The following is a 14,130-nucleotide window of genomic DNA, read 5'->3' as shown; positions in this document are numbered from 1 at the left end:
TCTTTCCTGTCTGCGTTGTTGTTGTTTCAAACTCACCGTTTCCTGCTTCTTCCTATTTTCATGCTAAGCTAGGCTAGGCTAGCTACCTCTGGACTCCAGCTCTTTACACGAATCACAGCTTCATGTTATTATCATGAATAAAGGAAATATTTAGTTTTAAAACTTTAAAAGTATCATAAAAACTCAGGTTATTAACTTCCTGTTAGAAATATTCCTAATAATACAACATGGCTCCATATCAGGTTGAGCCCCCCCGAGCTGTTTGAGGGGAAGGAGAAGGACATAAAGATATAAAGTGGCGTCCACTCGTTATTGTCTCGGCCTGGGGTTTTTCTGCTTCCTGTTTAGTAAACAGCCTCTGGTTAAGAGCTGCCGAGTGATGGTTTGGGAGAGAACCAGGCGGATCCACACAGCTAGATCCTGTTTCTCTCATGGGCCCCTCCGTCTCTATAACCACATTTCTTGGCCTGCAGTCATGTAAACCCCGGCACATCCAGATTTCACACATAACAAATGTTAAGAGGAGGCTGAAGGGGGAAAAGGTTCTCAGCTTGTTCATCCCACTGAAGCTTCTCCGAAAGCTCTACTGCGCAAATGTGCCGCTGATAAAACCCGGTTTTGTTCAATGAAACCGTCGCTGATGATTTTCCTGAATCAATTTAGAAACGATTTTACGTAAAACTAACGTCATTAGTTCCAGAGATTTGTGGCGTCTCTGCAGGATTCTCCCTCTAGTTCCTCATATGTCATCTTTGCACATGTGCAGCTCTCCTCTGAAAACCCGTCTGAGTACGAGCTTCGTCCTGTTTTGTGTTGACTAATCTCATCGTCCTTTTAGCGAGAGGATGCAGGAAGTGGCGTTTATTTTTAAAAATCGACTTGATGAGCGACTATGAGTTGATGCAGATGACGATTGGTATGATTTAGTCTTTTAAACCCAGTCATAATCATTAGACATTAGATAAAATATATCAGAATTTAAGGCTTTAATGGAATCTCCAATTAAAAGCTGATTAATTGTGTATATCATGTATTATTCATTTATTGTAATTTCTACTTATTGTTCCAGTTCTTAATCAGTCTCTGATAAGTTTTCTTTGTGTGGGAGACAAAAATAAACTAGTCTGACGTGGTTTTCAGCAACAAACCAGGTGTTTCGCTATGTGTCTGTAAACTGGATGTGGTGACAGCAAGGTGTGAACACATCAGACTCACAAAGATGACTTTCACTTTTCACCACATCACTGAGACAAAGCTGTTAGTGTATATTCAGGGCAGTTAATGAGAAACACGCCTCTTATTAAATCTCAGCAACCAGCATATGTTCTGACATTTTTAAAATCTTTTTTTGGTGAAATGAAGCCCAGTAAAGATTTCTTCTTCTTCTCCACGACTCCTTGTTGAAACATCTCACAGTTCTCACGTCGATAAAGTCGCCATAGAGTTCTGATAAAATGCAATATTTGCAGCCAGTTCTTAGTTGTGTTTGTTGTATTTTTCTTTAGACTGTCGTCCTTCATTTAAACAGGGCTTCATTCTTTCTGGCTGCCAGTTGTTGTGAATTCAAAGAACCAGAGTTACAACAATAACCATCATCCATACTCCAAGTATCGACTTGTTAGCTTGTTAGCCTAATTAGCATCGTGTGTTGCTATTTCTTTAGTGAAGCAAAGGAACCTCTTCAAGAAACTCTAATTACCCTTTGTTGTATATTCTTTAGCAAAGAGTTGAATGTAAAGGACATTCATATGTAAAAGTTTTGAGTTCTGTCTTTCCGTGGCTGGAGAGTTTCCACCATTTTGTTCATTCTGGCTCTTTGTCCACATCATGAGTTTCTGTCCTTTGAGCTCAACACAAAAAATCACCCAGTTTAGCTCCGTTCCTGTCGTATATATCCTGTAAATCTAAAATAAACTAAACCAAATCAAGCCTCCATAAATGACTTATGTGAGTCTCAGTAATACGATCCGAATCAGAGTTAGAGTTTTGTCTTGGTGCAGATTGTTTCAGGAGATAAAGGGATGTTTGAAGACAAAGCTGTAGGAATGGGGCTATCTGGACGCTAAATAACAATCAAAACATGGGAGTCGTGTTTCTGCTGCAGCAGCGAGCAGCCAAAGAAGAAGCTTAAAAGGTTAATACGTCCAGTTAAATGTGGATTTAGTACTAAATTTAAAATCTTGTCCTGTGCACCTGTTAGCAATCAACATCCTAAAGAAAGTCCTGCGCCATCCAACACAGAAAGTAGCATGAATACAACCACAAAGCGGAGAACAATCTAATGTAGTGTCGAAGTGACAGAGGAAGAAAAGGAAATACCAGCGTTGGAAAGAGCGGCAGAAGAGCTGATTGTGTTTTATTTGAGCCGCAGCCAGACGGAGCTGCAGTAAAAACGGCAGACTGTAAAGACTGGAGGTTGGCTTCAGCGCCGCTGTACTTGGCGTCGTAGAGAAGAGTGAAAGCTCGGAGGCCGGGTATTGTTTCTGCTGCAGCTTCAGAGCCGACAGATGGTGGAACATGAGACGGCTGAGCTGATGGCTGCAGGTCAGATTCCAGTAATCTCAGCAGAGACCAGGGCTCCATCCTCCACCAGGTATATTTAAATACGAAGGAGAGGCCGCTCCCCATTTCTGGTTATGAAATATCGTTATGTTGACTTCTTGATTATTGGTGTGGTAGTTGATGACGTGTTTGTTAAGACACATGCATTCGTCCCCACATTATTAGCTCTGTGATGTCAACGTACTCGTCTCCTGGAGCTGAAATTCTACAGGAAGTTTCCGTCTGGACACATGTTGTTCAGCTATAGCATGCTAGCATAGTTAGCTCTCACCCACTTTAAGTTTATCCCCTATAAATAGATAAAACGTTTTTGTAGAATCGTCATTGAAGTCGGCTTGAACCTCGAAACCTTAGGGGTCACGGTGAAGATCTGCTCGGACCATTTTGTCAGAACACATGTTGTTCAGCTATAGCATGCTAACATAGTTAGCTCTCACCCACTTTTCCCACTGACAATTAATAAATAATAAATAGATAAAACGTTTTTGTAGAATCATCATTGAAGTCGGCCTGGACCTCGAAACTTTAGGGGTCAGGGTGAAGATCTGGTCGGACCATTTTGTCAGATCACATGTTGTTCGGATATAGCATGCTAGCGCAGTTAGCCTCTAAAGCTGCAGCACCGTTTACAGTATAGAAAACCCAATCTTTGGTCAGACTGATGCTCGTATCCTGGGGATACGGCCGACGCCATCTTGTTCGGAGTTTGGAGTCTGATCTGTGCTGTTGTACAACCTGAAGTTTCATGTCACCACAAACGTTTTAGTGATTAGTTTTTGTTGTTGTTGTGTTGCTCTGATTAATTGCAGACGTATTTTTCTTTCCCAGTATTGGTTTAAACTCGCCTCATAATGACGTCCTGAGGCCGTGTTAACGAAATTAATATTCATTTATGGATTTCTGCTGAACTGTTACCCACAAACCAAACCACTCTTGTTTCTTGTGCTGTTCCTCTCTATGAGTTTGTCAGTCAGTGTCGTCTTTTCTTCCTTCTCTCCGTCCAACTCTCCATCCCCCTCTTTCTCTCTGAGGGGGGAGAAAGCTGCTTCCTGCCCCCTCTTTGTCCAGCTGGCAGCCTGAATAGAAACTCCTGGAAAGATTAGCCAGATCCAGCTCCGGCGCTCAGAGCCGAGAGGGGAAGCAGCGCCCACTTCACGCTGCTTCTGATCTGCAACCGGGCCAGAAAACGTTCCCGCCCGCTGCCTCTGCTTTCCTAAAGCAGCCTTTTATGAGTCGGGCGTCTCAATCATAAAAGACAACATTTAATTGGAAAGAGTTGCTGCCTTCACATATCCTTGGACCTGTTATTGTTCAGCGCTTTAATTATTGTGAAAACTCTGGGATTGGATCTACTCTTGTCATGTGAAGAGTTGGCAGGTATGATTGGGAATGTTGTAGGTTCCCAGGTTGTAGGAATGTCCTGATCTGCATCGGTGGTGTCGTGTCCCATGCATTTTTCTACTCATCAGATTGGCATCAGGCTTCAACCCAACCTGATCTTCTGTAGTTATTTATTTTAGTTCTGCCATAAACCGAAAACCACGAAATCCCCTAGAGTCAGAACGTCTTCTTCTGTTTTAAGTGCGGTCGGTTAGCGTCAAAGCTGACCCACCCAAACCCAAACCCAAACAACAACAACGACAACAAACACGGGACGCTGCAACGTTTAGAAGAAGAGAAACGTTTCCTGGACACAAATCTTCCAGAGGGTTAGAGAGTTTATGGCAGCGCTGGAAGACCAGAACATTTCTGGAGTAGAGAACTCAAGGTACGAACTTCCCTCTCCACATTAACTTAGAATTAAAGAAAAAGAAAGATTTATTGGACTGAATCCAGTCGACTTTAGGTTATTTAACATCGGTAACAGGACTTGGATTGGACGAGAATGTACAAGAGGAACAACGAGTGTCAAACGAGAGCTGAACTCATTAATGAGGTATTTAGATAATGGAGATTATTACGTTTGTGATGTGTGGAAGGAAACGGATTCACCTCCTGAATGAAGCAGCTGGTCGAACCTGAATCTCCTTTACAGTTCAGTAGTAGCATGTCAGCTAATCCAGGATCTGTTTATCTGCTGCGCTGATCCCTGTGTGGTTGAACTGTTCACGGTCGTCCGTCCTCACGTCTGCTCCGTCGTTGTTGTTGTTGTTGTTGTGTGTTTCTGAGCTCGTGAGCTGTGAGTGTGTAGTAACACTGTGCGGTATGTGTGTCCAGATAAGACGATCTGACGAGGCTTAGGATCGACCGCTTTGCCTACTGACCTCGCAGAATGGAGGAAGATGGCTGAGCTAATCTGACGGCTTAGACAGATGCGTTCATACACGCAATTCATTCACGAACACACACTATATTAGGCTGGACACGAGGCTTATGTTGTGAGAATATATAAACGTGAGTGGTGCAAAGTCTTGAGTGTGGATGCTGTCATTTTAATGGCCACTATCTTGTGATATCGTGCTCCATGGCACCAATGAATAGTTAAAAAACTGATGAGGATTTGTTTCTTTGCACATTGAAGATGGAAAACAAATGGTGTAAAAATGGTTCGTTGTTGTGCAGGAGAGATGGAAGCCAAGAAAAGGCCTGTGTGAAGCCAAATGCGTCGGCTGTGACGCCAACCAAGAGGAGGAAGGCGTTCATTTTCTATTCTAGAATAAAACTCTATTCAACAACGGGTCTAATCTGGTATAAAGACTTGAGATCAAACCTCAGTAACTAAAACGAGTTTGACACCGATGCTCTAGTTCCTCATCGTTCATGTGTCTTTAGCTTTTGTCCAGTCGTCCTTTTTAAATCCAATCAGCTTTCAGGTCTGACGGTGCATGTTTTAGATGCATCAGACGTCAGCAACAGAAGTTTCAGAAGCTGGTTTTCCTACATGTGTGTTTAGTCCATGACTCCGAAACAAACCAGGTTTTATTGAGGGACTGTGTTGATGTGATAAAATAGTCAGTGAGCGTATTTAAAACCTTCTGTGCCACCAACTAGAGTGACGAGCGAACTTCCTGGCATGCTGTAACGTGTGGCTGACGGTAATTCCTCATTTTAGTTTTCAGTTCTCGGTCTAAACTCTCACGCCTGCAGACGGACCTGATGAGTTTGAGAAAAGCGTTTTTTTTCTTAAACCCATGACCTGCTTCTCCAGCAGCAGCAGGCGAGTGATGATTGTGTTAATACGGAATTATTAAAGCGCTGTCGGTACCTTTAAAAGATCAGATAAAATCAGCCGCTCTCAGATACTTCCTCTTTTCCTTCCATCCAGTCATTGTCAGAGTGGTATAAATATCTTTTAGTGAACTAACGTCATCACTTTAACAGTTTCATGTGTTAAAAGTTGCAGAAATGCAGCAGTTAAACAGTTGGAATTTTAAAATGTTTCTCCAGCAACAATTCAAAAGGACTGAATATAATAGTTGCCTGACAGTCATAATTAAAGAAAGAAAAAAAAGAAATGATGTAAACATGTTTCATTTCCCAGGAGTCTTGCCAGTCTTTCGTGTTTCTCCCGGCGGCTTCTATTACATTTGGAAAAGTTTCAGCTCAAACCGACACTAAGACGTGTCATTACAGGAGATACACAGGTGCAACACTGATAACATTACCTGGCACAGTTTACTGGTCCAGCTGAACCTACCTGAGCAACAGTTATGAGGAACACCTGCTCCTTTACCTGCTGCAACAGGTCCGCTGTGAATGACGCACACAACGACAAGTATAACAAAAATATATACAAACCAGGCTCAAATGTTTCCAGCAGCACGACATCAACAACCAGCTCCCTCACACACAGATGTTTAGTAGAAGGAAAGTTTTTCCTGCTCCAACAAAGTCCTGAGACCATTGAAACCATCAGGGCACATGCGGCTCTAGTGTTGTGGTTTCGTACCTTTTTAGTTGATTCATCGTTTTCAATCAGCAGCAGAACGAGTCAAAGAAAACCAGAAAACAAGAAGAGACCAAAAAGACAGTACGATCATCTAGAATGATGCTAGTAGCTCTTCCTAGCCTCCTAGCTAATAGTATCTCTTCCTAGCCTCCTAGCTAATAGTATCTCTTCCTAGCCTACTAGCTAATAGTAGCTCTATCAAGCCTCAAAGCTAATAGTAGCTGTTCTAGCCTCCCAGCTAATAGTAGCTCTTCCTAGCCTCTCAGTGAATAGTAGCACTTCCTAGCCTCTCAGCTAATAGTAGCTCTTCCAAGCCCCCCAGCTAATAGTAGCTCTTCCTAGCCTCCTAGCTAATAGTAGCTAATCTAGCCTCCCAGCTAATAGTAGCTCATCCTAGCCTCTCAGTGAATAGTAGCTCTTCTTAGCCTCTCAGCTAATAGTAGCTCTTCCTAGCCTCTCAGTGAATAGTAATGGCTCCTAGCCCCAAAGCTAATAGTAGCACTTCCTAACTCCCTAGCTAATAGTAGCTCTTCCTAGCCTCTCAGCTAATAGTAGCTCTTCCTAGCCTCTCAGTGAATAGTAATGGCTCCTAGCTCCAAAGCTAATAGTAGCACTTCCTAACTTCCTAGCTAATAGTAGCTCTTCCTAGCCTCTCAGCTAATAGTAGCTCTTCCTAGCCTCTTAGTGAATAGTAATGGCTCCTAGCCCCAAAGCTAATAGTAGCACTTCCTGGCCTCCCAGCTAATAGCATCTCTTCCTAACCTCCCAGCTAATAGTAGCTGTTCTAGCCTCCCAGCTAATAGTAGCTCTTCCTAGGTCCTAGCCCCTCCGTGAATAATAATGGTTCCTAGCCCCAAAGCTAATAGTAGCACTTCCTGGCCTCCCAGCTAATAGTAGCTCTTCCTAGGTCCTAGCCCCTCCGTGAATAGTAATGGCTCCTAGCCCCAAAGCTCATAGTAGCACTTCCTAGCTAAGAGTAGCCCTTCCTAGCCTCCCAGCTAATAGTCGCTCTTCCTAGCTTCCTAGCTAAGAGTAGCCCTTCCTAGCCTCCCAGCTAATAGTCGCTCTTCCTAGCTTCCTAGCTAAGAGTAGCCCTTCCTAGCCTCCCAGCTAATAGTAGCTCTTCCTAGCCTCTTAGTAAATAGTAATGGTTCCTAGCCCCAAAGCTAAGAGTAGCCCTTCCTAGCCTCCCAGCTAATAGTCGCTCTTCCTAGCTTCCTAGCCTGATCTTCGACTGTAGCCTTTCTGGTGCGTTCAGGTGCAAATGTTTGGTCACGACACTGGAGATGTGAGGAGATGTCACAGTCTTGTGTCCGTACCTTATGAATGGTCATGTCTATCATCTCTGGAAGATGTTCATGGGGTTTCTTAGCTCTGCGTACCGACCAAAACTCTCCTCAGACCTGGATGTGCAGCTGAAACCGGCTGAATGTCGTGTTGCATTGTGTTGCATTGTGTTGCATTGTGCTACATTGTACAGGTGTTAGTTTTATTGTGCCCACGCCCCGTATAACTCGTTACAGGCTCCACACAGCTGTGGTGCAGGTCGTAAATTAGACGTCTTGGTCCGGTTTCAGTTTCTGTCAGTTTCTCCACAAAACCTCTCAGCTCTGTCAAATCCATCACGACAAGCCTCCGTTACAGAGCGACAGCTTCTCAGCTCTCAGGGATTCAGTCGGTAACATGCTGGAGATTGTTGTTTGTGCCGTTTATTTTTTTGGCCTTTTATGGTTCCGATTTTTGATTTGCTGGGAACCTTTTTATCGGTCGTTTTTACGGCTCATTAACAGAACTCGAGTCACGTCCTGCAGCTTCCAAAACCCACTTTCTGTTCAGCTGAAAGTCAAGTTAGGATGCACTGAGCTGCCCATGTAAGAGCTGGACAGCAGCCGGTTCACTAACCAGTTCACTAAGACTCCCCATCGCCTCCGGGTGCAACACTCACGGACTGTGTGTGTGTTTGTGTGCGTCAGGACGAGGTCGTGCACGTGTGCATGTTCATGCATGCTCAGTCAAATTACTTCAGGCAAGTTTCTCATTCTTTCTCTGCACCGTGCTCTCGTTCTCTCGTCTCTATTTTGAGATGCCACATGTCTCCCGTGACCCAGCACGTGCCAGTTCTGTCAGATTTAGTCTCGGGCTCGGTGGGTCGCAGCAGAACACTCGTTCCCTCTTTAAAAATAAAAATATAAAAAATATAAAAATATAAAAATATAAAAATAAAGGAACCTTGGGTGTGTGTGTGTCTGTGTGAGGCTCCTGCAGCTGCCATCAATCTGCTGGACTCTGCAGATGAAATGATTTATTTTTAAATGTATCCGATCGGTATCAGGCTTCAGCCGAAGCTGCAAGTTATTTGTTTTAGGTCTGACATGAACAAAAACCCTAAAGTCGCTGTAGTGTCAAAATGTCTCCTTCCTCTTTGGTTTTTAAGGCGGTTAGCTTGTGTCAAAACTGTCAAAAATTAAAAAAAAGAAAAAGAAAAAGCGTTTCCTGTGTAAAAATTAAGAAAAAGTCAGATGTCAGTGAATCCTCTGACTTTCTGCTGGGTCAGCACCGTGGGACAGCAGAAGCTGAAGCAATCAGAGCTCTGCACAAGTTATTATAGGATACAACAACTTATTTTTAACACAACATCACTTAGAGAGATTCTCACTTTTGTGATGGAAACTTCAGAGTCTCGGCTTTTAGAAGAGACCAAGACCATTGTTGGAGCATGAGGTTAGTAACGAGTGTGATGTGGATGTTTGGTGAGGCGATAGTAGGAGATCATCATCATCATCATCATCATACCTACAATAAAACCAGTAGAACAGAATCCACTCGTGCTAACAGGCTGCACCCAAACAACAAACACTGAGCGCTGCAATGTTTAAAAGAAGAGAAACTTTCCTGGAGACAAATCTTCCAGAGGGAGTTTATGGCAGCGTTGAAGGACCAGAACATCAGCATCACATCACAGATTCTTATCTTTTTAGCCAAAACATTGACCTTTGCCCCGTGTTGCATCCAGTCCCCATTTAACCCCAACAATGGAGGTCCACAAACACAACTTCCCTCACATCCACGGTTTCCACGTCGTCTTCCTTTCCCTTATCCCCCGTTATAGTTCCCCCTAGATGCTCCGTTTCTCGCCCGGGCCTCACACATCATGTCCACGGGTTGTGTGTTTGTGTTGGGTGCTAGTTAACAGGCCTGTCAGGATGTGAGGGGGCCAGCTGCTGCTGCTGCTGCCTCGGGGCTGAGCCAGAGACGGACCCGGGACCCGACCAGGGGAAAGACAGAGGCAGGAATGTCAGGAATCCCATGGGAAACCCACTCTGACCATTTGTATGTTTGTTTTTTGTGTCCCTCGTAGTCCAGCTTCGCCCAAAACTCCCCATCAACAGATTCATATTTAACACGTATGGCTCTCAGTATGTACATGATACCTACTGACTACACAACCAAGCGTCGTATAGTAGGATATCAATCATTTAATGAGCAGGGAAACAGCAGCTTTTAGTTTTCTTAATTTTTAAAGCCTGAATTAAGCAGAAGTGCTTTGAGTTCTGCACTGTTGGTTTGAAAAAACAACTACAAATCATTTTAAGCTGAGAGTCTGAGAAGGTTCTCACCGAAACAAAAACATGTCAAGTTTTAGAGTTTCTGGTGGGATTTTAATAGGAACATATCTAACCACATTTAGATCCGACTTTAACGTCCGAACCGGACAATAAAGTCATCATCTTAAAGTCCGGGACGCTTGATTTTTCTGTCACTGGGTGAAGGAGAGAGACTTTGTTCCAGAGCTTGTTCCAAAATATGTGTCATCTCCCCAAGTTCATATTATTCTCCTTGACGCCGTCTCCAGGAAACTGTTCTTTCTCTTCTTTTATATGTTGCATCGTTTGTTGTTGTTGTTGATGATTGGCTGCAGCATTTTAGTCATTTCATTGGTGGTACTGAATGGTGATCATCAAGCTTCTTCTTATGTTGTTTCTTCTTTGTGGTCTTTATCTTCTTCACCTTCTTCTTCTACTACTTCTTCTTCATCATCTGCATCATCATCACCTTTGATGCTACCCAGCTGCCATAAAAACTGACAAAGAAGACGTTTCGATGCTACAGGGACGTGGTTTTAGTTTATGGCAGACTTATAACAAATACTGATTAGTCTCTCATAGGGCTCATCAATCAGTCAATCACATTAGTTTGAGTCTGTCTCAGAAGTTAGAGGGAAGATTTGTCAGAATACGCGACCTCAGGCCGGAGATGGATGATGATGGAGGAGGATGTTTGAGCATCCGTCCGTCCATCGCTGGTTTTCAGGTCATGAGTCTATTTACAGAGATCTGCCACTGAGCTTCCACTTGTCACGCTGAACCAATATTTAATTAAAGCTGAACCAGGGAGGCTAATTGGGACGGACCTTCCCTCAGGGGTTTAAGGGGGGTGAGGTGGGGGGGGGTCAGACTACTGCACCAACTGTGACCATAGAAATGAACTTAAGCCAGTGGGAAAAACAGGGAACTGTCATGTTTTGGAACGGAGGTTGTTGTGGTGCCCAGTATTTAATCCACAAATATTGACATCGTCCTTAAGAACCAATATCAGTAGCTCACTGCTGTGTTTGTCCAACGTTACAGTGTTTAGCTTAGTCAGACTGTTTGCCAAGGATCCACTCAGGAGTTTGGTCAGCGGGAGGTTTCCATGTGTACTCTGGGAAGTGTTTGCCGTTCAGGTCGGCTTAGATTTTTCCGCGCCACATTCTGCCCCCACGGCCCCGAATGATCCGGGTTCAGAGGCACCAAGACGCAAAAACTAAAAACCTCCGACCTTTGGTCTGCAGAGGGAACCGGGACCTAGAGAAATCTAGAGATTTGTATCATCTCCACAACCTTCAAGCTTCAGAACTGAGAAATCAGAATCAGAGAAACAACTTGTGTGACATATATTTCTCAACAAATGCCTCTAAAGTTATTTTGTTGTCAGTATCTTCTACAACAGGACGCTAGTAGAAAGTAGGAGACTCTAAACATCCTACTTTTTGAATGGCAGCTATTCTTTAATATTAACTCCACGTCGCTGTTACTCTTCTCGTACTCTGCTCTTCCCCCCAAAAAAAACATTTCATCTGCAGTTTTATCGATGCGGGAGCTTCAGGCCATCTCTGGGCTAAAACTATTTCTGGAGCTCACATCTAATAAATTTAAATCTGTTGTGGCTGCAGATGATCTGAGCACTGAGAACACAACATCTGTGTGATGCATGGATTCTCATCGTGGCTACAGATATTTCTCTGATTGTTGTTGTGTGGTTGATCTTGTTGCATCGTTCCGTGACTCTTCACTTCATTTCCTGACGTTTGTTTTTTGTCGAAAGTCTCAGGACGGAGCAGATGTGTCGGAGAAGCGTCCCCCTCCCTTTTTTCTCCCCGTCTGCTTCGCCATGAAACCGGCCTTTGTCTTTGTGCACAGGTCTGTGTGTGTGTTTGCGCGCTCATGCTTGACCTCTACCTCCCAAACAGTCCATCAGACGAGGGTGAGTCGCCCGTCGTCTGGTTCATAACTCACACAGAACGGGACAGAATATCATCCGAGGCCGAGCAAACACACACAGGGGGCGGCCGAGGGGTTAAGAAGGGGTGTTCACGCCGGGTCGTCGTGGACTGATGGACTACACAGATGTCCTGCAGGCAGAAGCAATGGATCCCTGCTGCAGGTGGCCTGTTTAACCAGGACGGTCACGCATACACCTGTGGAGAAAGAAAACGTCTGTTTATCAGAGTCAGTTTGGCTTTTAACTTCTGATCAACACTCTCAGACGCCCGAGCTGCAGACACAACACTCTCTGGAAAACTTGCTCATCCATCTAAAACAACTGGAGCAACATCTGATGGTGATTTTAGAGATGGAAAAGCTCCAGATCCTTCGTCTGCTGCTCTGTGGTGGTTTAGAGCCGAACACATTCATCTCGCGCTGTCGAGAGCGGGTTCTCGGGTTCTAAAAAGCGCGATTGTGTCGCGTCTGTTTGCAATCACACACTCTCACAAAGATATTTTTCACTTCCAAGGCCGAGCATTAGTTTGATTTCAAGGGGCTCTGGATGGAGATCAACAAGCTGCAGAGAGTTCGGTCTGACTCCACATCATCAGGACGTGACCTTTTGTATCGTTGGGTTTTTATTTGTTTATGGCTAAAAATCACTTGCATCAGACCATTTGATTAACAGAGACATAAAACCATAAAGTCCATGATTCTGTGTATTCTACAAAAGAAATAAAAGGCACTCGTAAGAAGACATTTTTGTCTTTTATTTTGAAAAATTTGGATCTGTGCCGTGTTTCCGACTCGACAGCATTTGATTAATGCTGTAGTCACTTACTGTATTTCCACATTTTAGTTTATGTGTTATTTTAAGTGGCTGCTGTGGATATTTCCTGGAACTGAAATGTCAAACAGACACACAAAGACAAGATTTTTATGTTTCTAGACTCATAATCGGTTCCAAGATCCAAAACAATAAGTCGATCAGTCGATTATTAGATCTACAGAAAATTAACTTAGTCTTTTTACTCATTTTTAAACCTAAACTGTAAAGTATTGGTTGATTACAGGAGAATTGTGTGAAGTTTAATAAGTTCTCTATTGAGAACCTACTATGTAAAGATCCTGCAAAGATCTGTCGGGCCAATCAGAACGTTTGGGGGCGGGGCTTTAGGTGGAGATTTTAATTAATTTACAGCTGAATGGCTCTGATTGGTTGGACGGGAATCTGATTGTGCAGAACCACTGAAACAAGACGGTTGCAGACTTTAGATGAAGTGAAGAATCTGTGGCCACATCCATAATAAATAAAAATAATTAGCCTCAGCCGTAGTTTAGACTCTTCATCCACAGCATCCAGCGCTTTGCTGTGGTTTCTTCCTGGTTTGTCCTTTTAAAACATTTATTTTTTTCTTTTATTTCTCAGATTTTACTCTATAAGACCCTTAAAGCCTCCATGTGATTCCAGCCTCCACTGATGTTTGATCACAAACTAGCTGGTTTTGTGGTGCAGTGGTCGTCACTTAGAGGTCTTCCCGGGACAGACGGACCCCCTTCCCTCCTTCCCTCCTTCCCTCCTTCCCTCCTTCCCTCCTACCCTCCTTCCCTCCTTCCCTCCGACGCCCTTTCACGAGACACGAGCCAGATGCTCAGCCATTAATTACAGCCCTGTGTGTGTGTGTGTGCATATGCAATGTGTATGTTTGCACTGGCTGTGCTCTTTTTTTGTCAAGTAAATGTTAAGTGTGTGTGTTTGTGCAGCTCTGGTAACATCAATATGGGAGCAGGGAACGGAAAGTTGGCACCGCCAGGACACGAATAGGGAGATTTATATGTAAAGGAAGCGTCGGGGTTGGACGGACGGAGGGAGGGAGGCGGGGTGGATGGATGGGGGCGGTGAAACAGAAAGAGAGAGCGAGCGGGAGGTGAAGAGGAAATGTTTTATTCCTTATACGTGCAGCCTTTTTTTTTTCTGTGGCGTGATGAGCTCCTGACCTTTTCCCTCAGACAATGAATTTGCTTTTTGTGCAGCGTTCGCATTCCTTCAGGCTCTGTGCGTATAAAGCTACGTGACAACGCTTCTGTTTGCTTTCATACGTGTTAAATGTCCATTGGTCAGTTTGCATGTGAATAACATGTGGTTTGCAGCCG

The 14,130-nt window shown here is 43.9% G+C and overlaps 1 protein-coding gene across 7 annotated transcripts in view; it reads left to right on the top strand.

Moving 5' to 3' along the window:
* Window positions 1-14,130, top strand: part of LOC125014756 (septin-7-like) — a 42,163-nt gene that overhangs the window by 4,714 nt on the left and 23,319 nt on the right. The window lies entirely within an intron of this gene.

This window comes from Mugil cephalus, chromosome 10 (genome assembly GCF_022458985.1).
Source record: "Mugil cephalus isolate CIBA_MC_2020 chromosome 10, CIBA_Mcephalus_1.1, whole genome shotgun sequence".
In the NCBI taxonomy this organism is placed as follows: Eukaryota; Metazoa; Chordata; class Actinopteri; order Mugiliformes; family Mugilidae; genus Mugil; species Mugil cephalus.
Note: the sequence above shows the minus strand (reverse complement) of the source record. Positions and strands in the feature narration are given on the sequence as shown.